This window comes from Micromys minutus, assembly GCF_963924665.1.
Source record: "Micromys minutus genome assembly, chromosome: 15".
Lineage (NCBI taxonomy): Eukaryota > Metazoa > Chordata > Mammalia > Rodentia > Muridae > Micromys > Micromys minutus.
The window spans coordinates 11,957,521-11,980,677 of NC_137984.1; positions in this window are offsets into that span (position 1 = coordinate 11,957,521).

A 23,157-nucleotide genomic window follows, 5' to 3' on the forward strand; every position below is an offset into this window, starting at 1 on the left:
TTTTGAGTTCTGTGAACTATATCTTGGGTATTCTTTACTTTTCATTTGGCTAATATCCACATATTAGTGAATACATAGCATGCATGTGCTTTTGGGTTAGAGTTCCCTCATGCAGGATGATCTTTTATAGTTCTAGCCATTTCTCAGCATTCTTGCCAGCATCTGCTCAAACCTGAGTTTTTGATTTTAGCCATTCTGACTGGTGAGAAAAGAAATCTCAGGGTTGTTTTAATTTGCATTTCTCTGATAATTGGGGATGTTGAACGTTTCTTTGGGTGCTTCTCAGCCATTTAGTATTCCTCAGTTGAGAATTCTTTGTTTAGTTCTGTCCACCATTTTTAATAGGATTATTTGATTCTCTGGAGTCTAACTTCTTGAGTTCTTTGTATGTATTTAGTACTAGCCCTTTATCAGATGTAGGATTTATAAAGATCTTTTTTCATTCTAATGGTTGCTGTTTTGTCCTAATGACAATGTCCTTCTCCTTACAGAAGGTTTTCAATTTTATGAGGTCACAGGGTCCCATTTATCTATTCTTGATCTGAGAGCATAAGTCATTGGAGTTCTGTTCAGGAAAATTTCTCCTGTGCCTATGCATTCTAAGCTCTTCCCCACTTTCTCTTCTATTAGATTCAGTGTGTCTGGTTTTTTGTTAAGGTCCTTGATCTACTAGACTTGAGCTTTGTACAGGATGTTAGTCATGTTGAATAACAAAAAAAAAAAAAAAAAAAAAAAAACAACAGATTATTTGATTTTTTGAACAGTTTTTACTACCAAAACCATTGAAAATGTTGCCCTTCAATTATTTATTTCCTGTAATATATAATTTTCTATTTTACAAGGAAAAAAGTAAAAATGCCTACGTGTTTAAAATAGTACAGTGATACAATCTAAAACCAATTCCAATTGACATCATTCAATCAGGAACCAATCCAAGTTTACTTATTAAGTATCACCATCAGTAAAAACTATCCTGAAACACTAGCCAATGTTGGAGTTAATTTTTATGCAGTTCACAAACATGATTATTAAAATCTAAGTTCTCAGGATCTCACATTCCATCAAAAGCAATTAGCTTACAAAAGCCCTTCCTGTCTTTCTGAGTGAGTGTGAGGCTTTCCTGTGTTGTAGCCTGTTCAATCAGTGATTTCATCATGGCTGCCTGAGACTACCTTACTTCTTAGATTCCTCCTACTGTCCCTCTGGCATGCCTGCTGTTACTGTTCATCCAAGTAGTACCAACTCTATAGCACAGTTCTGGCATTCACCTGTCACTGACATATCTATTGTTTTGGCATTACTACTGGTAATATAATGCACCAGTCTGACTCCATTTTAAGATTAAAAGCCATCTTGTTATGTGACCAATCCTATTTCTATAAATCATGCCTTAACCCACTTTCTGGAATTTGACATTGTCCATGCTACACACCCTTACCTCCTCTCCAATAAGATGTTCTGGCAAATCATTTTGAAATGGTCTGCCAGGTTCCTACCTAACCCCAAACTCTTGAAAACTCACTAGCTTTACAGAATTGGTATTAATATATTGACCACACCTTCTCCTGTGTGTAATGTTATATTCTCCAGCCCTGCTTTAGGGAGCTATACCTGTCTGACAGAACATAAAACTTGTTTAATTTGACCAAAGAATTTGGGTAATGGTCTTTACTCTCATTTGATGGAATTATCGTTGCCGGTCCCAGACCTAGCTGAAGTGGTAAATGCATAAAACTCTGCCTAGCTTTTAATTTAAAATCTTCGAGCCTCAGCCTCCTAAATACATTGGTTCCAGATGAATATGACCATATTCACTTTTTCTTCATTCGAGGCATTCTGCTTCACTGTCAGCCGTACACTCTATCTGAGTGCTTAGTAATTATTTGGAAAGATATCTTTTGATAAGCTCCCCAAATGTTTCTTTTTGTTTCATAAAATAACATCACTATTTCTTCTTTGTAACTGGCACACTGTGTATCTGTGTAGAGATTTCTGGGTTAGAATATTTACCATTTGGAAAGAATAACTCACCCATCTCTGTCCTCTACATATTTTATAAGAAATGTATTGCCGTTCCTAGGAGTTTCTCTATAAATAATATACCACACTGGATTACAAACAAACCACTTGTCAATTTTGCCACACAATAGCTTGTTATGAATAAAGGATTCAGATGAATTCCAACATTCTGAAAAGTGAGCAGAGCTAATCATTTGAAACAAATTATTTTGTTTCTGGAATATCTAATAGTTAATCCAGTAAATACATTCAGATAAAACCATCTTCTTTTTTGGTTTTGTTTTGTCTTGTTCTCTTTTCTTTTGTTTGTTTTTGTGTGAGCAGTGACTATTACATCCCTCCATGGCAAGAGATCTTCCTTGGTGCCTATCTTCTCATTGTGAGATAGTGTCTGACAAAGGTGACCAAGATGAACTTTAACTCACTCTCTAGCCCAAATCTGGCTTGAATTGTGATTCTCCTAACTTAGCCTCTTGAGCAGCAGAGGTGACAGGTCTACAATACCAGTCCAGGAGAAGTCTTTCTTCTGTTCTATTTGATTTAGCTCAAACAGTTTTATGGCAATAAATGTTACTACAATCAAAAGAACTAAATACTATCATCAAATATAAAAATATATAACATTACTAGTGGATAGATATGCCTAACATTATTTTATAAAAGTTCAAGATTATTCAGAATAATAAATCTTGATAATATTTTCAAATAAATTGAATTGCCCAAAACTGAAAGATAGGATTATATTATATATATGTGTGTGTATATATATGTATATATATATATATATATATATATATATATATATATATATATATATATATATATATATCACTTTCTAATAATTGGGCTTTTTAAAGACTATATTGTATATTGAAAAATACTGTTGACAGGGACACAATACTCAGAAGCTAAGAGCATCTGCGGTTATATGCATAAGACTTGCTAAAAAGTGAGTGAATTATTGAAGGAAATAAATGAATATATAAATGAATGAATTAAATTAAATTAAAAAAGAGTATTCTAGACAGCATGCTTTGAAGATACAGTCACTAGTTGAATGATAGTTCTTGGATGGGTAGCTCCATACCAGGGAGTGTGTGGAGAGAAGACATCAGAATCACTAAGGTTCTAGATAAAGCTTTTAAAGAGGATGTGATGCTGTGAAGCACAGGAAGGTGTGGGTAGATCTGGGAACATTTACAGGGAAGGGTGGAGGCGAATATGATGAAAGCATAGTGTATGAAATTTGGGAATAATTAATAAAAATCTTGTTAATTTAATTTTTGGAGCCCAAGTAAGCAAAACAGTGTAGACCAAGGACAGTTAATGCACAATAAGCGTGTAACATAAGATATGGTGTGGCAGTCTTACAAAGGCACCATCACTAACACTGAGCTAGGTTCCCAGACACCTGTACACTTACACAGTGAAGATGTGACCTTCATTAGTGTCCTTACCAAGTGAGTCATGCCTATCACTGCGCCTGGGAGAGATGATGCCAATAATGTGCTTGGTTTGCAGTAGAAACTCTCATTCATATGAAATACTTCAGCAAACAAGGGTAGTTTTCTGAACTACTGTCTCAAGTGGTAAGCTATGGAAGAAGTGAATGAAGGGAAAAGAACATAATGTTCTTTAGAATTAAGTCCTTTTCTCTTAATATACTTGATTTCTATTTCATAAAAAATAAATAAAATTAAGAAACACGTAGTAAACCAACTAACTTCTCTTCTAAAATTTGTCAAGAAAAAAGAAATCTGAAATTTTCGCTACTATTTAGTTCTTAGATCTCGCACTTCAGTTAAATGATACTATAATTAGAGATGTATTTTGTCAACTATCAAAAATACATGCTTACTACATATAACATGGTCCTTTAAGGATGGGTAAACACAAAAGAAGGTAGACAGGAACACAAAGAGATGTTGAAATAGATATATAGAAAATTGGCATACATAGACTATAGAAGAAAGATATAGTCAAATATATGCCGGGATTCTCTGAAAAACAGTTACTAAAAACAAATTAACCTGGGGGGAAAATATCATTGTAACTTGTAATACATCAAAACGTTTTATGGTCATTAATATTGACAGCTCTATTTTTCTTGTTTAACTTTATTCACAGGAGTAAGTATTATGATCTGGATTTTGTGGTAATTGATAATATGTATAAATACTTGATAATATATGTGACATAGTGATCTAGGCATCTAATTTTAGTACTGAGAAGGTTAATGCAGGAGGTCAAATTTTGGTGCTAACCTAGACTATAGTAAATTTTTTCTTTTGTATTGGATATTTCATGTATCTACATTTCAAATAGTGTCCCCTTTCCTAGATGCCCCTCTCCCATCCTTTATCCCTATGCTTCTGTAAGGATGCTTCCCCTCCTGCCCACCTACTCCTCCCTCCCAACCCCAGGATTCCCCTACACTGGGACACTGAGCCTTCACAGGACCAAGAACTTCTCCTACTGATGCCAGACAAGGCCATCCTCTGCCACATATGTAGCTGGAGCCATGGGCCCTTCTATGGTTGTTCTTTGGTTGGTGGTTTAGACCCTAGGATCCCTGGGGAATCTGGTGGCATGATATTGTTGTTCTTCCTGTGGGAAGCTCCTTCAGTCCTTTTCTAACTCCCCTATTGGAGCCCCTGTTCTACATCTGATGGTTAATTGCAAGCATCTTCTTCATCTGTATCTGTAAGGCTCTGGCAGGGCCTCTCAGGAGAGAGCCATATCAGACTCCTGTCAGCAAGCACTTCTTTGCATTGGCAATAGTGACTAGGTTTGGTGGGTGCATATGTGTTCTCCTGTATTTCCTTAAGGGAGGTATTTATTTTTTAAGGGTTCTTAAGCTACTCCCTGTCATGAGTAGGGCTAAAGAGGAACAGGACAACAAGAAAGAAGAAGAGAAGGGAAGGAAAGGGAAGGAAGGGAGAGAGGGAGGAAAAAAGGAATGATTGCACTATTTTGCATAAAGAGAACAAGAGAAAACAGAAATAAAAACAGCTCTTATTTCCTTCTTCATTCAAACAACCTCAATATAATTTATTCCATTGTATTTTACAATCCTGTTCTATCAAACACATTCAGGGCACTATTACATCTGCTGCATTATTCTAATTTTCATTTTTTACCCAATTTTCTTAACGACTATATCTGTCGTAGTTTTATTGAGCTGCATTGTTTAAAACCACCTCTCCAATTTGTTGAGGTCACACCATGGTCATGCTGAATTCTGATCGTGACATTCAACTTGTTAATCATGCTTCCCAATGAAAGAGAACTGTAAATTACTAAGTTCACAGACATTCTTATCATCCAAGTCATTGATGAAAATAATAAATAGCCTATGGCCTACAATTGACCTGTACATAATAAAATTTCTGTCCACCTTGGTGACAAATAATAATTAATGGCTTGGATGATTCCACCTGTTTTGCTTCCAACAACGAGATATATGGTGCTAACACAATATTCTAAATTTCTGAATGAATCAAATTACTAATCTTCTTGAAATATCAATATTGAATATATAATTCCAACGCATTGATGAAAATTGTTGGCATGAATGGATGCTTTTTGCTAAAATAAATTAATCGTGGCTCCAATAGGACATTAGTTTTTCATTCCGTATTTTATGTATTTACCTTTCAAATCTTATCCTTTTTCGCCGGTTTCGTTTCTGGAGCACCCCTGTCCAATCTCCCCTCCCTGTTTCTATAAGTAGGCTCCTCCCACTCATCCACTTCCTCCTCACCATTCTAGCCTTCCCCTACATTGGGGAATGGAGACTTCAAAGGACCAAGGGACTTTCCTCCTATTGATGCGAGACAATGCCATCCTCTGCAACATTTGCAGCTAGAGCGAAGGGTCTCTCCATGTGTACTCCTTGGTTGGTGGTTTAGTCCCTGGGAGCTCTAGGAGGCCTGGTTGGTTGACATTGTTGTTCTTTCTAGGGGATGCAAACCCCTTTTGCTCCTTCAGTCCTTTATCTTCTCCATTGTGGTCGCTGTGCTCAGTCCAGTTGTTGGTTGAGAGCATCTGCCTCTGGTTTTGTTATGATCTGGCAAAGCATCTCAGGAGACAGCTTCATCAGACTCCGGTCAGCAAGCACTTCTTGGTAACTACAATAGTGTCTGGGTTTGGTGTCCGCTAATGGACTGGATGTCCAGGTGGGGCAAAAGAAAGGTCTGGATACCCTTTCCTTCAGTCTCTGTTCTGCACTTTGTCCCTACAGTTTCTTTAGACAAGAGCAATTCTGGGTTAAAAATTTGGAAATGGGTGGGTGACCATATCTTCCAACCAGGGGCCTTGCTTAACCTCTGGATATGATCTCTAAGTGTTTTTCCTCCCCTTGTGGGCATTTCCGCTAATGTCACCCCTGTTGGGTTCTGCGAGCCTCTTGCTTTCCTGGCATCTGGGACTTATCAGTTGGATTCAAGATAAGGCATACTAGCTGGATGCACAAAGTACGCCAAGGAGTAGTGATGTATATTCCAGGTATGACAACAACCGGCCTAGGGAATTGGGAGTCAAAGCAGCATGCCATGCTGGGACGGTTTGTGGATCACCCCGGGTCAGAGAGTACCCTGGGAGCCAGCATGAAGCTGCTGAGATAAACTAACACAAGTTCCAAATGGGCAGTACTAGCTTAGGAGCAACTTCCCAGGTCAGAGAGAGCTGGGGCCTGTGCTGAAAAGTCCAGGGTCTACATGAAGCATTCTTCTCAGGAACCCAACAGCATGCTATCTGACAATTTTTTTTTCTTTTGCATTTAGAAGCATTTTTGCCTATACACAAACCCTCATGTTAAGTTCAGTTTTTTATTAATTTATTTATTTTATAAAATATTATAGCTCACAAAATTTGTTATATAATAATATATGATGAATATACATTTTTCGTTGTTTTCCTTTTCTTTATTTTATTTTTTTTCTATTTCCTAAGAAGAACTGAGGCTTCCAATTTCTGGCTTTTCTTCTTTTTGAGCTTCATATGGTCTCAGAGTTGTTTCTTGGGCATTCAGAGCTTTCTGGGGCTAGTATATAATTATCAGTGACTGGATATTATGTGTGTTCTTTTGTGACTGGATTACCTCACTCAGGATGATATTCTCTACTTCCATCTATTTGCCTAGGAATTTCATAAAGTCATTGTTTCTAATAGCTGAGTAGTACTCCATTGTGTAAATGTACCACAATTTCTGTATTCATTCATCTACTGAAGGGCATCTGGGTTCTTTCCGGCTTCTGGCTATTATAAATAAGGCTGCTATGAGCATGTGTTCTTATTATATGTTGGAGCATCTTTGGGGTATATGTCCAGAAGTGGTATAGCTGGGTCTTCAGGTAGTACTATGTCAAATTTTCTGATGAACCACCAGACTGATTTCCAGAGTGGTTGTATCAGTTTACAACTCCACCAACAGTGGAGGAGTGTTCCTCTTTCTCTGCATCCTCGCCAGCATCTGCTGTCCTCTGAGTTTTTGATCTCAGCCGTTCTGACTGAAATTTTTATTCAGATCATCTCATTGATTTTTAGTAACCTATTAAATAAAAATATAAAATGAATACAATATAATATGCATTTCAAAATTAGAATTAATTTTAGTTTTGGAGTTAACATATTTGTGTGACTAATATAAAAACTTTCTACACCAAATATCAAATTTATGTTTTCCATAAGTTTTTATGATAATTTTCTTGTTTCATAAGAACCTCATTACTTTTAGGATTATGACCTAAAATGATTCAGAGATGATTTGTTAAATATTTAGTATAATGTCTGATTTCAGGTAACTAAAGCTAGATTGAAGATCACTGATACTTATTTTGTATGTGACATATGCCTGTTTAAGATGTTTTGATAAACCCCAAACATTATTTAACTTCAGTAATGAAGAAATGCTTTTCTTCTTAAACTCTGGAATATAAATATGTTTTCTAATCTTTAAATTGGATTTCAATGAATATCTATTTTTCTATATAATTATAATGAAATAATGACAGTTTCAATGAATATGGGAATTAACAATGTTAAAAATAATTTTCCTGCAACTATTTTGGTTTTGTAAAAGCAACCATAATTTTAGGGAGGTAGAAAGAACTTCCATTTTCTGCTAACATTAATAAAATATATTCTACAGTAGAATAATTAGAATTCATTTTATTTGTCCAAAGCATTTATAAAGTATAAAGTGTGGTCAAAATATGTACACTATTTAAAACATAGTGAAGTAAAACAAATCTTGTAAAGAAATACAAATTTTATATTGTAGAAAAGTAAGAGGCTTGTGACATCAGGCATGAAAACCATCCTCACTCATAGATTTGACTGATTCCTCAATGAAATCGACAGGAAGTCATTCATGAGATAAATAAGACTTCTGAAAATATGCTTGTACCTTTGCAAGGCCATTACTGAATTCTGGTGCTCACACCAGATTCTCTGAGGGCACTGAGAAAGATCACACACTCGGGTTAACAGAAAGGATGACGGTTTGTTACATCACTGCAGTGTGGCACAGAAATTCAGTATGCCAAGGGGTGATGCTTTTATTTTACATTGAAAAGCAAGCCAGGGGACTACATTTCCATTTCCCATCACCAAACCCACTTCTGACAACACCCTCTAGCCAACCATTACTGTCTGGCTTGTCTTGTAAGCCTGCGTTTCTACAGAAGGTATGTTTATCCCTTCGTTTGCTTCCTATTTTACTCTCATTTTTCATGTTCTTAAAGAACTGGTAGTTTTGTCTTAATCCGAATACTTTTTATCTTCATTTTAACATTATAACTTGTCCTACTGAACCTTTGCACTGCATAAAATTGCTTTGAACCCTCGTTGATTTTGGTGTTAATGTGCCTGTGTGTGTTATTGTGTTGAGAACATGAGTCCACAAAACACCTTGAAAATGTACTGAGAGAATGAAGGCACTGCTTAGTGACATATGCTGGGTTACCTCCTGTGTATGTTCAAACCACTTGGCTTATTTCACCACACTTTGATTTTCCATGCCTAAGAATAAGAATTGGGTTTCTATCTATTACCTACTCTTTTATGCACTCCCAATTTTACAGTGTTAAATCATCACTTTGTTTTTCTCTGCAATACTTGAGCTCCAGGAAGCACATGAATTTGAACCCCATGCTTTCCCACTAGGTTGACTCTACCCGCTCCTAACTACTCCTTATTTTCATTACTGTTTTCCACAATTTGGGTATTGAATGTCAGTCAGGAATTTACTAATTGGTGTCTGGTCTAGTATAGGTCAATTTGTGCTAATTTTTCTTCTCTCTAAACATTGTATAATAGGCCCAATCCTGAATAATCTAGGGGTGAGAAACTTAAATTATTTTTTAATGTTGCTTCATATATAAAAATACTTTAAATGTTTCTCAGATTGCTTAAGTGGCTGAAACCACAGTATAGTGGTTTTTTTCCCACTGAGAAGTGTATATGATGATTCCTGTTTGCCATTTTCTGGGAAAAAAAACAGTATAATTATCTATTTGTGGGGGAATTTTAAGGAGGTATACAACTGGAATTTAAATAGCTATACATAACCAGTACTCTGAAAGGTTATTTTTATCATCCAGAATATATTTTTCTTGTTATAGATCATCAACATGTAGTGATAGTCAGTTCTCATATATGATAATAATAATAGCAGTAGTAGTGATGATGATTAATCACCTCGAAGAGATTTTATGTTTCACTTTGAAAGTCAAATGTGATTTCTCTTTAAATTCTATACTACCTATCTCTCCTCTACACATTTTATACAAGTTGGACAGCTTAGGCTTGTTCATTAACTCTCCATTTGTTGGTACATTTTAGTTCCTGTGACTGTATAGAATAAGAAGATGAATTTATATCATATGTCAGATCTATCCTGCTGGCTTAATGCCTCAAATTTCTCCATTTTCGGAGAATGACTTTAAAAGTTATGGATTTACGGGTGTGTTAATTAGCGTGCTGTTCATCACAGCATTGTTAAATGAGAATAAAACTCCCACACGTGCTCAGCAGACTTCTCCAGCAGGACAAACATGAAGTTGCTGGTCTCCCACCTGCTTGCCAATGCTTTACACATCACTGCTCGTCTGCCTCCCATTTCCCAAGACACTACAGTTTTACTTCAGTAAGACTGTCCCTAGAGATTCTCCTTCCTTAATGTGTTCAATTGTCAGTAATTTAATAACCTTGTGGATAATACAGTCATTTGTTTTCACATAAATTTACCTTCAATGAACAAGATTTCATTCTACATCACCAGAATATTATTACAGTAGTTAATTTACTGATGTTATTTCTACTAATGAGCCCAGCAGAGATTACTGTATGGAGCTTTATTTCAGATTTCTATAACTGACAGTAAAAGTAATAATAGTGTAAGAAGCCATTTTCAGGACACACAGCAGTCTTGATTTTCCCTGAAATGTGGGAGAAGGTCCTTCACACTCTATTTGTCCCTCCGGCTTTAAAATTTTCATTTTGCTGGCTAGAAGACAGATAAAGAGGATTACGGATAGAACCGAGACTGTTCTCTGCTAATCTCCAGCTTGAATTCTTTCAAGGGTTGCAAAATATGATTCAAGTATTGCACAAGCCGTTATAACCTGAGCTAGATTTTGTCATCTGTCTGGTATATATGCCATCATGGGTGGATTTGGTGCTGACATTTTTCTATCTCTGATCTCAACTGTATAAATGTTTGTTTACAGTGACTATCATCACAGCACACAGGCAGGTTCTACTCTGATGTACAGATAGAATAGGAACAGACTCCAACTTTGAGGGAGCAAGGAGGTAAACTCCCAGTGAAACAAGATTGTGTGTTCTTTTACACACAGACACAAACACACACACACACACACACACACACACACATACACTCACACAAAGACAAAGATCTAGAACACACACGGGGGGTGAAGAGGTAGGGACAGAAAGGAGAGAGAAGAAGGGAGCGAGAGAGGTGGTTTTGATTGTAGACATGTACTTTACAGTTACAGCCACATAGATGAGATTGCACTTGTAAATTCATCCCCAAATATATGGCATATGTTGCAAGCTTTCATTCGTGCTAATTAAATTAATTAAAAATATATAATCTATATATGCTTACCATTTTTCTAGGACTATTCTCTATAAAAATGCCTTAAGGCAAGATATAGTTTAAACAGCATTTTAGAAATGTATTGTCAGTTGGATTAATACTATTGAAAATAGGTGATCATTTCATCAAAATCAGAATAAATTTGCACAAGAGTTACTATTTGTTAGGACGTCATTTGTCAATATATTCTAAAAATCTGTAATTGTAATGAGAAAATTGATTGCTCCAACTAATCAACTCTTCGGAGTGATAAGCTTGCCACACGTGCAGAGTGGCGTGAGAGGAGCAATCCAGGGCTCTAGTTTACTGCAGATGAAGAATGAGTTGCTTGTGTCCACTACTAGAATTTTCCTTTTAAAAAGTCTGCTTGACAAAGGCTGAGAAGTTAAGTTCTAAGTTCTTATGAGCACATGCTCTTTTCACCTATAGAAGAAACATTAAAAAAATTGCTTTTTACCAAGCCCCTGAGCTGTGTCACAGCAGTGAATCTATTTGGTCTCTGTTCTTAAACTAGGAGGTAGAAACAATCAAATTTCTCCTTATATTGAGACAAGAAAAGGCGATTTTGTGAGCAGTCATCTAATAGGTTTCCAAAACACTATATTGCATAATTATCTTAATAAATTATATGTTCTTGCTTTCCTTCTAAAGATCTTGAAGATGAAATTTTAGTCACCTTGGTAGAATTTTCAACAAAGTAAAAGATTAGTGATGTGACATAAATTTCTTACATTAAGGTGACTTGCATTTCATTTCTATTGTCTGTACTGCTGACTTATAGTTTCTTTAACTTCTACACAATAGAAGAGTCAGTGTGTAACAAAAGAGAATAATAAGAATTCTCACATAACTGGGAAAAACAAGAAATATATTTTTGTAGAGATAATGTTCAAAGCTTTACTTAGTATAAATACTTAGTATTAAAGAGGAGTTAACTAGGGCAACCGAACACGGAAAGGGGTTCATTAATAAGTAATTATAATAGGTAAAATCTGGCTTCTTGCAAAGACAGAATAATATAAACTGGTTGTATCCTATCTTTAACAATGGAAAGGGATAAATATCCTAAGTCAAGGATTTTAGACATTGGAACTAAGCTTGTAAATGGTAATGGGCATTATAATACTGTTACTAATAATGATAAACTCTAAAAGCCAGTAGCACAGAGTAGACATATAATTCAAGAAAATATAGGTATTAAAACTAGAACTGACTGCTAATCCATAAAAACCAAATTCTCTTTCCTTATTTTTACTACTGAAATGAATTTCTTATGGGTGAAACATATGAAAATGTTAAGTGCTGCAATTACTGGGAGACTTTTTTTTATAAATTTTTCATTTAAAAAGCATGCAAATACAATTTGCTATAATTTAATACAAGCCTCACCAGTTAGAAGGAGGGGTATTCATATGTCTAGCCTTAGAATTAGAATCCCAATTCTCTATAAACTAAATTCTATTTCTATTACATGTATAATATTGACATTTTAACCATATTCCAGAATAAAACTTAAACAGAAAAAGTGTTTAAATTCATATTATAGTTTTACATGTGAAATAAAATGCAAATATAAATATAAATAAAATATAATACTTAAAATATACAGTATAATCAGAAAAATATAGCAGATGATACACTAAGTAGATCAAAAAATGAGTCCCATAAATGATTTTATATGCTTTAAAGTGAAAAAGAACACACTCATATCACAAAGAGGGATGGATGGTAGAAAAATGAACAAAATTAAATAACTAGAGATTTAAAATATACTTTCTTAGATAAAATAATATTACATTAAAACACAGAGAAAACAAAAACATCAATTAGATTACCTGCAATTCTAAACTTGATATAAAAATACAATCAGCCAGTAATTAATTCAAATGTCCCACTAAAACCCTATATAAAATTACAAGTTTTTAAAAAATACTTCTGAAGGTTTGGATTGCAAATAAATTACCTGCCTGCTGACTTAAATTTTACCACTTTCTCTGTATCTCAGCACATAGAACAATGACCTTTATGCTAAGGTAAATTTGAGCATAGGGACTGTTTGAGTACCCCAGAGTGAATTTAGATTATAGCATTCTGCTCATCTGCACTAATCTTTAAGTACTGAGAGAGCATATAATATTCACCAAGCACTGTGTTATATACTGGGGACACACATCAAAACTGTACCATTTTCTCTTAAAACCTACATCTGATGGATAATAATTATTCTAGCAAAAAGAGATAGGGCTGTTGCGGTGGATATTTAAAAAAAAAAAAAAAAAAAAAAAAAAAAAAAAAAAAAAAAAAAAAAAAAACTGTTGTGACCAGTTGTGCACATACCTGTCTGTGCTGACCGCCACTGGCTCTCTCTGTCCCAAGCAGTCACTCTCACACTAGGTCCAGCACCATTGGGCCGTATGGAACTTGCACTAATTTATCTCAGCAGCTTCATACTGGCCTCCAGGGTACTCTTTGACCCATGCGGCCACTAGCTGTTCTAGCATGGCACCTTACCACGCTGATTTCACTCATAATTCCCTTCGTGGGTTGATTACCACACCTGGCACACACATCTCAATTCCGTGGCAGGCTTGGTGTGTTCTGCAACTGCACCTTATCTTGAACTTTAAAATAGATTGTACAGTCAGAATCTCATTTAGTAATCATCTTTATATTTGTTATTAAGCTAAAGTTATAATATTTATGCTGATATAGAATTTATTTGATTCAGGTCAAGATTTTCATTGACATAAATTTCCTCTATTGTTATAAAAAGTTTTAAAGTGCAAGGCTTGGACCCAGTCCTTCTACTGATGCCATTGCAAACTAATCTGAGATGACGAAACGTAACAATTAAGGGCCAAATGAAATTCCATGGCTCCTCTTTAACTCTTAGGGTGTTTTCAAAACATTCTAAACAGAAATAGCTGAGAACAGTTAACAGAAAACAGTCCAGATTACTTTATGGATAAATAGATAGATAGATGGTTTTCAAAAATGTCAGAAATCCACAAATTATGACAGCTAATGTTGTTTATTTTATGTTGAGATATCTGCTACTAACAGTTCCCCTTTGGCAGATTCGAAGCAGAAATTGAATATCTCTACCTCCAGGTGAGGTGGCTTGGTAGACACTGGGCAGAAACTACCAAGAAGGACTGAAGCTTCCACATTTTGGTCTTTCTTCTTTTTGAGCCTAATATGGTCTGTGAATTGTTTCTTGTGTGTCCTAAGCTTTTTGGTTAATACCATTCTTTTAACTAAGACAGACAGCTTCATTATCTCAAAATAGTTCTTTTGCCTTTTGTCCTTATGCTTTCTCCTACATAATTTATACATGCTTCCTGTGGTGATAGGTTCATTTTATCTTCCATAGGAATTCATGGAAATAGACACAAATTTTTTATTACGTTGAGCCTGTTTTATTCATCACCTTTTATGTTTGAGATACATTCATGTTTCTCTCATTATACTCCAATCCTTTTTTACTGCTGAGTTACGTTCCACTGTCTCCATGCACCCTGTGTTTTTATATCATGTGGGTAAGATTTATATATCTTGCTGGGCAATGGGGAATTTGTATGCAAGGTCTATAGGAACTTTGTGTATTTTTTGTGATTGTACTTAAAAATGAAATGGCTCAGTCTTATAGTAGAAATACACTTAACCATAAGAAACTGCAACACAGGTGTGCATTCTACAACTTCATGTGCAACCTAGAATGACTCAAAATAATTAGTTACATATCAAGCATGAATACTGTCAGCTTTATATTTTAATCATTAAAGTATATTGAAAGGAATTGCATGTATATTTTGGAACAATGAAGGACTTATTGACTCTGTAGTATGGTTGTCTTTTAAAATTGCCTTCATAGGATTCTGCTATTTTGTTTCATTGAATGGCCTTTTTATTTGTAAGCTATTAAGGTGTTTTCATTTATGTTTATAATATATTTGCCAATCATTTGTGACTGGCTTTGTAATTTCATTATTTATTTTCATTGTTTTGCTTTTAGTAATTAATTTACCATGTTTTCTGTTATGGTTCATATATTTTATCTTAACCAAAGTTATTTTCTATCTCAAGAGTAGAAATTTTGAGCTAAGCTATGTAGGATAAGTTCCATGATCTAGTAATGCTTGACCCATGTCTTCAGATTCCTCCAGTGACATCCAGTTGTTCTGCTAGTCCTCTATGAATGTGCTCACCAAAGATGTACAGTAGAAAGTATACAGTATACTCTGTTTCAATGATGCAATAAAACTATACATGTACAGACTTAAATTCAATTCTAAATATAAATTTGTATAGTAACATTTATGTAATGCATAACTTTGACTTGTAAAAAGTTCAAGTTTTTTTAAAAGATTAATGAAAGATGAAAAACTAAGACTAAACGAGATCCAATAGCATAGGTTGGACATCTAATAGCATAGGCTGGACCTCCAATAGCCCTTATACATGCTGGAGCTACAAAGACATTCTAGCACCTGAAACAAAAGAAAAAAGGAAATGAGCTAGTTAGTATACTTCCCTCTAGAGAATAGAAGTGGTGTATGAGAAAAACTGAAGGAAAACAGTACATAGTCAAGCAATAAAAATTTTACCAGAAATATTTCTACCAGAACAAGGGAATGAGAAGTCTGCATGGGTTAATTAGTCAAAAACCTAGAGAAATGTCTATGCTTTTTCTTCCTATTCTTGGGAAGGCCTGTGTGCACACTCTATCTCAAGAATGTGTGTAGTGGTCTTTTGTATGAAATGTGTTACATGGCAAGTTATTTTCTTCTGTTTGCTTGTTAGGCTGAGTGGCATGTCTTTGAACAGTTACCTTTGTATTGAGCAAACACAAAGAGAAATTCACAGCCAAGGGTATTATTTCCAGCAAGAAAAGATATTAGTCTGCATTATCTTTATTAGTGTTTCTACAATAGTCACATTTTTTTATTTTAAAAATGTATCCATTTTTTTCTGACTGATCTCTAAAGTTTCTATCACTGATTAAAGCAATCTAATTACACTACCAAGATGATTCTGTGTTTCTTGAGGTTCACTGGTACTTACGTCTTTAGTTTGGTTCTCACCATGTTGATAAGATTTATCACATTATAGCCTAAGTCACTTTTGGATTTTTATTTTCTTCCTTGTATCTAAGACTCTAATTACTTGGAAGCTTTATGCTTATACTCTACTCTAATAAAACCAATTGTTATCTTATAATTTTAGTATATTTTATCTCTACTTTGAAGACTTACATGATAGCAGATACATTGTTAGTAGTATTTCAGAAATTAAAAAAATTATGACATAGCATAGTACAATATACATTGGCATAGCTTCATTTTTAATATTAACTATAGAAATGTGGAAAAGGTGTGCTGAAGATGGAGGAGCATGTCAGATACCAAGAGCTGCAGGAAATTAAGGAAAGTAGTAAATGCTATGTCTGTGTACTGACATGTACACTCTGGTCCCAAAAAACGAGCGGTGTATGTTCACAACCAGTGAATCATGTTTCCATTTTCTTAATAGTTCTCTTTTAAGGAATTATCTTATTAATTCCTTGAGAGTTTGATAGAGTGTATTTTGGTCATATTTGTACCCAACCTTTCTCTATATTCACCTCTCTTCCCCTTTTGGACATCTGGATGATTAGTTGCCAGGCATTCTAGGGAGAAAAAATAAATCTGAGATGAACGCCAGTCAGACACAAAGGGACTGAGACATGGGCTAGCCTGAGACAACCAGCAGTCTAGTGTTGTGAAGATGCCTTTGGTTCCCACTAACAGGAGCAAGCTGGAGACTAGAAGAAACTTCCTAGGACTGAGAGCTCCAGGTGGGAAACCCTCCAAGATTGACCACCTTCTCATGGGGCCACTGGCAGGTAAGGAATGAGCCTGAGGTCAGAACCCGACCAGTGCCACCACACCTGGACAAAAAGCTAGTCTGAGTTGACCACAGGTTGGGTAGCGCTACGCAGCCCTGGAAGGGAAATCATGCCCAAGATGACTTCTCTCTAGTGCCACTATGCCTGAACAGAACAAAGCAGAATGTAGCACTACCAAGGCCACTTTGCAGATGAATCCTGACACTCAGCGACCCGGGCACCACAAAAATGAGCAAGTAGGTGGTGGAAAGAAAGAGAAACAGAGGACATAGGCCCAGTGAAAAGAGACAAGACTGGAGACTGGAGGGCAGTGAGGAACAGCCTGTTGTGAGTAGCTGGGACCATGGTGAGGACAAGGACTGTGCTGGCTCTAGGAGCCATGTCTTAATCTGTAGCACTACAGCAAAAGGGGTTGGTTTGCTACCATGGAAGTCCAGGTAGACATTTCTGGTCTGGGCTGCTGGTCATGGACATGCTGGTATCTGAGGGCTGTGCAGAGCTGGCCCCACCTATACTTGCACCTGGTTCAGAAGCATGAGAACAGAAGATCTGACCCTACCCGTAGTCAGCTGCAATATTCAGCAGAGTGAGAGCCAGGGCCCTATATATTGTAGAAGTTGAAAGTCGGTCAGCTTTGGGATACAAGCTTGGGAAATCTGGTCCTACCACTCATCTCCCAAGTAGTGGGGTGGAAGAGGAAGAGATACAATCTACCACACACACATAGAGACCCCTCAATACCCTGCTAGGCCTGACCCTCACCTGTTACAGCACTTGGGGAAACTGGGCCCTGAACCTCACCTAGGCAGCACAATAGAGATGACCCTATACATGGGGGCTTAAGTGATCCAGCACAAAGAATGAGGCTGTGGGAGAGCGTGGTGGAGACAAGGGAAAGATGCCCTTTTCTCCTCCCTTGTTTCTTGCCGTCTATGGCAAGCTGGGGAGCAGTACCTGAGGTCATGAGAGTGGGAAACCTGGCCATATTCCTTAATGGCTGCAATACTCAGAGAGCAGGATGTACACCTTGCCTGGGCAGTAAGAGAGCACTAACCCTAATAGGTCCTGGTGAGCTGGCCCCAAAGGCAGGAGAGTACGAGATGAACCACTGAAGAGCATGAAGGGTCCTGTGATACAGACCTCTGTATATATGGGCAAAAACCGGAATTGCAATTGGAGTTCTAGTAAGTTTCTAATATTGTTAGAGTCACAGAAGCCAGAGGCTTTGCACCAGAACAAGGGGGGGGGGTATTGCAATGAACATTTGCAAGCAAAAAAGTGTGGGCAAAAGAGTACTGTGGGATATACTATGACACACTACAGCTTTCACAGTATGTTATTTTTTCTTTCTCTATGTGGGTGGGGTGAAAGCAAAGACAAAATGGGAGGAGGGGAGATGAGTGGGATTACTGTACATGATGTGAGACCCACAGAGAACCAATAACAATTTAAATATAAAAGAAGCTGCCAAAGGACGGGACAGCATAAAGAAAATAAATAATTTAAAGGGTGCAGTACATAGCAGTGTTGTTACAGTCTATGCTAGTCCTCTGGAAGTCCTGTTCCCTAGCAACTACAAAGTCCTCACAAATATGTCCTCTGATGCATAGAATGATTTTCCTCATTCATTTTCATCTCCTCTGAAACCTTGCTAATCATTGTCATCATCTTTTGTAGCATCTAAGAAACTAATCATTCTTGATGTATTTAAGAATAAAATATCGGTGCCCCTTACAATTTTTCACACAATTAAATGGTTGAATTAGGGAACTCATGACGACTGTTTCACTTCTCTAACAGATTTAATATTATGAACTTGATAAGTTCTATCTGTTGTAGACATATTCTACAAGGGATGCTAGTAAGAGGTGGTAGGGACAGTAGGAGATATGACCTACTAGGTTTAGTCACAGGAAGTATGAGTTCAAAGAGGATTGTTGGAGTCTAGTTCGTCCTCTGGCTCTTGTTCTGTGCCTATAAAGTAAGCAGGTGGCTGGACATGTCACTTCTGTCTAGTCATCCTACCAGAGACCAAGAATAGTTTCATTATTCATTGATGTGGACCTCAAAAACAGTAAGCACACAACTTTTCTAGTTACAATTCTTTTCTTTTCAGACATTCTGTATGTGCACAGATGCACAACCATAATTACTTTTGCTATATATATATATATATATATATATATATATATATATATATATATATATATATTTAGGTTCTATGACTTTGGAACATTTTCTACCCGTCTAACATAATTTGCTCTCTTTCACTTACTCTCTGATTATTTTTCATTTATCACCTATCATATATATATATATATATATATATATATATATATATATATATCCTTCTGTCATCTATTTTTATCCATCATCTATCAATGCATATCTATCACCTACATACCTACCTACCTATCTATCTGTCTGTCTGTCTGTCTGTCTGTCTGTCTATCTATCTCTGTATAATGCTACTTAATACTATGTAATATTGGCCAATACTACTTAAATAAGAGTATGTTGCTACAAATGTTTAATCTTCACTTACAAGCCTTCACACTGTCTCCATTTAAGCAGACATAAAATTTTGACACATCCATTTCTGATTAGAGACCCTGACGTTTTTAATAGTATATTTTGTGCAATTTGCAATTATCAGTTCTATATCTGTTCCTATCAGATGAATTATAATCTGAGTCTTTTGCAAACGTTATCACTCGGGTATGTGAGCTGAAAGCACAGAAACTATCAAAAGTATCTCTTCCAATCTTCCAGTATCAATAGTCTATGGGTAATATTTAGTAAACACAAATGGATACATTTATAATTTCAGGACCTCATTCTGGGAGCAGAAATAGCCTAAGGAAAAATGCTAATGGGGCATTGTTGCTATTATTGTTGTACAATATTGACAGCGTTGCATAGAAAAATTAGAAATTAAAATATTAATTAACAATTTTACTAAATATTCAGAAAAATCACTTGTAGATATGTCCAAGATTTCTCATTTTCAACCTGTTGATTAAATTTAGATACACAGAAAGCAAATTATTCCTTTAGTATCATTGCCTCTGAAGCAAAAGAGAAAAAAATCATGAATAATATTTAAAATACATTGATTTCTTTCTATATATATTCTTATATGGGAAAATATGTTTTACACAATGATATAGTCCACACATGTCCATTTATAGATAGATACATTTGCAAGAAATTAAAAAAAATATGTTTCACACTGGAGAACTGATTTTTACTCTCAATAGTGACTACTAATTTTTTTTTAGCTTTACTCTTACACCTATTATACGTAAAGCACTGGACACTGTGCTGTTATCCTCTGAGTGCTTACAAACCCAAATGGATAGAATAGGCACCAAAAGCTATAACTATGCTTTTAAAGTCACTCACAAAGCAGAATTCAGAGATAATTTTTGTCATGTTCATAACTTTTATTTTCTAATTATAAAACATTTTATGCTAGGCCAAACATTAATAGGTTGCTTTGCCTGAAAGCATGGTCTTTTATTGATTTCCTGGGTTATTTTCAATGGGTGTGGTTCTTTATAACTCATATATAGAGTATTTAATCCTTTAATTAAATGATAAGGGCAGCATACATTTCACATTGCTAACATACTTCACATTGGTTCTAGCAAGCATAAGTTCATTTTCCAATGGCAGCCAATGAACTCACATGATAAGTATGTTGGCTTAAAAACAAACCTCATATCTCCCCTAAGAATCACTCCATTCACTAAGTTCTTTCTTCATGTGTTAATTGTAGGGTGGGAAGCAAGTTATATATCTCTGCTTCTTTTCTACTTGCTCATGTTACCAGAATTCCTTTTAAGATGGTTACAAAATTGGAAAATGTTTGTAAAGGCACATACAGAATGAAACCAAAGGGACATAGAATAACACCATGTAAACTGCATAAATAAAATGATAAGTTTATAAATATTTTCAGGGGCCAGAGAGTTAGATCAGTGGGCAAAGATGTTTGCCATATAATTCTGGTGACCTGAGTTTGATCCCTGGTACCCACTTAAAGAAGAAGAAAGGAGAGAACTATCTCTACAAAGCATTCTCTGACTTTCAAATGAATGTCTACAAATAAACATCACACACATGTGTTTGTTTGTGTACACAGACACACACACACACTCACAAATAAATTTAAAATTTTTTTCAGCCAAAAAGAAAAATTACAACTTATCAGGGCAACGAAAAAAGGTTCATTGAGATAGAAATATTTAGCTAAAAATATAATAATCATGTGAATTTCAGGAAAAATATTAATAATCTTTCCCAGTCTATAGGCTGCCATTTTGTTTTAATGGTGGTGTCCTTTGACTTACGGAAGCCTGTATGTTTCAGGAGGTCACATTTATTAATCCTTGATCATAGTGCCTGAGCCACTGGTGTTCTGTTAAGGAAGTTATCTCCTGTACTGAATACTTTCAGGCTATTCCCCAGTCTCTGTTCTATTACATTTAGTGTAGCTGGTTTTATAGTGAGATCTTTGACACTTTTGGACTTGAGTTTTGTGCAGGGTAATAAATATAGATGCATTTGCATCTCCTACGTGCAGACATCCAGTTAGACCAACAGCATTTGTTGAAGATGCTCTCCCTTTTCCATTGTATAGTTATGGCTTCTTTGTCAGAAATCAAATATCCATAGGTATATGGGTTTATTTCTGGGCCTTTGATTTTATTCCATTGATTAACCTGACTAGTTCAGTATCAGAATCATGCAGTTTTTATCATTATTACTCTGTTGTACAGCTTGAAGTTGGGGGTGGTGTGATTAAACCCAAAATTATTGTTCAAGATTGTTTTAGCTCTTCTGAGAGTTTTGTTTTTCCATATGAATTTGAAAATTCTTTTTTTTCAATATCTGTAGAAAATTATGTTGAAATTTTGATGATCATTACCTGGAATCTGTAAATTACTTTTGATATGTTGGATATTATTTTTATACATTGTTGTTGTGAAAAATAAAATAAAATAAAATCTTCAGGGTGGCTTATTTTGTAATCATAAAGCATTTTTATAAGAAAATTGAATATAAAAAGGTAAATTTTATAAAAGGACATTGAACTGGAAGATGGCTTAGTGGTTAAGAGCACTAACTGGTCTTCCAGAGGTCCGGAGTTCAATTCCTAGGAAAAACATGGTGGTTCATAACCAACTGTAAGGAGATCAGATGACCTCTTCTGGTGTGTCTAAAAATAGCTACAGTGTACTTATATTAAATAAATAAATACATACATCTTTTTTAAAAAGAACATAATATTTTCTATCTTATATGTTAATGGACCCTTTAAATATTTTTTATAGATAAAAAAATTATGTATGTGGAAAGTGAAGGAAGAACAGAGAAGATATTACATAAAAGATTTTCAGAGACAGAGTCCAGCAGCCATTTCTGTCACCCCCTGTCTCAATTAGGTGATAATCATATCTCAGTGCTAAAGCTAAAATTGAGGTGAAAATTCACTGAATCACAGTTCACTCTGGGCAATCTATTCATTTCCAGAGAATGTTCTGGTTTATAAGCATGGTGAAAGAAAGCAAATCGACAATTTAGCTTTAGGAATTTGGTGGCTAAAGTCTGAAAGACTACCATTTACTTATACATGGCAAAGTCAAGTACTGGCACAGTGAATCAAATATCAGTCCAAAAAGAAGAAGGAGGAGAAGAAGAAGAAAAGAAGAAGGAGGAGGAGGAAGATAAAAAAGGAGAAGATGAAGAAGGAGAAGAAGAAGAAGAAGAAGAAGAAGAAGAAGAAGAAGAAGAAGAAGAAGAAGAAGAAGAAGAAGAAGAAGAAGAAGAAGAAGAAGAAGAAGAAGAAGAAGAAGAAGAAGAAGGAAAAGGAAAAAGACAACAGAACAATAAAGCTTAGAAGCCTAGGGCAGAGGAAAGAGGGTGGCAAAGTCAGAGCCCAACATGGATCACACACATACACCTTTTGTCTCGTGTAAATAAATTAATAGTGACTATAGTTCAGAGCCATTTTACTCAATGTGTGATTCACAAAGGAAACATTCTGAGTTCCCCAGACACATGGGTAAATGTGGTGAGGGTTTTAAGAAAGCCTGCACTTTGAATAAATATAGGCACT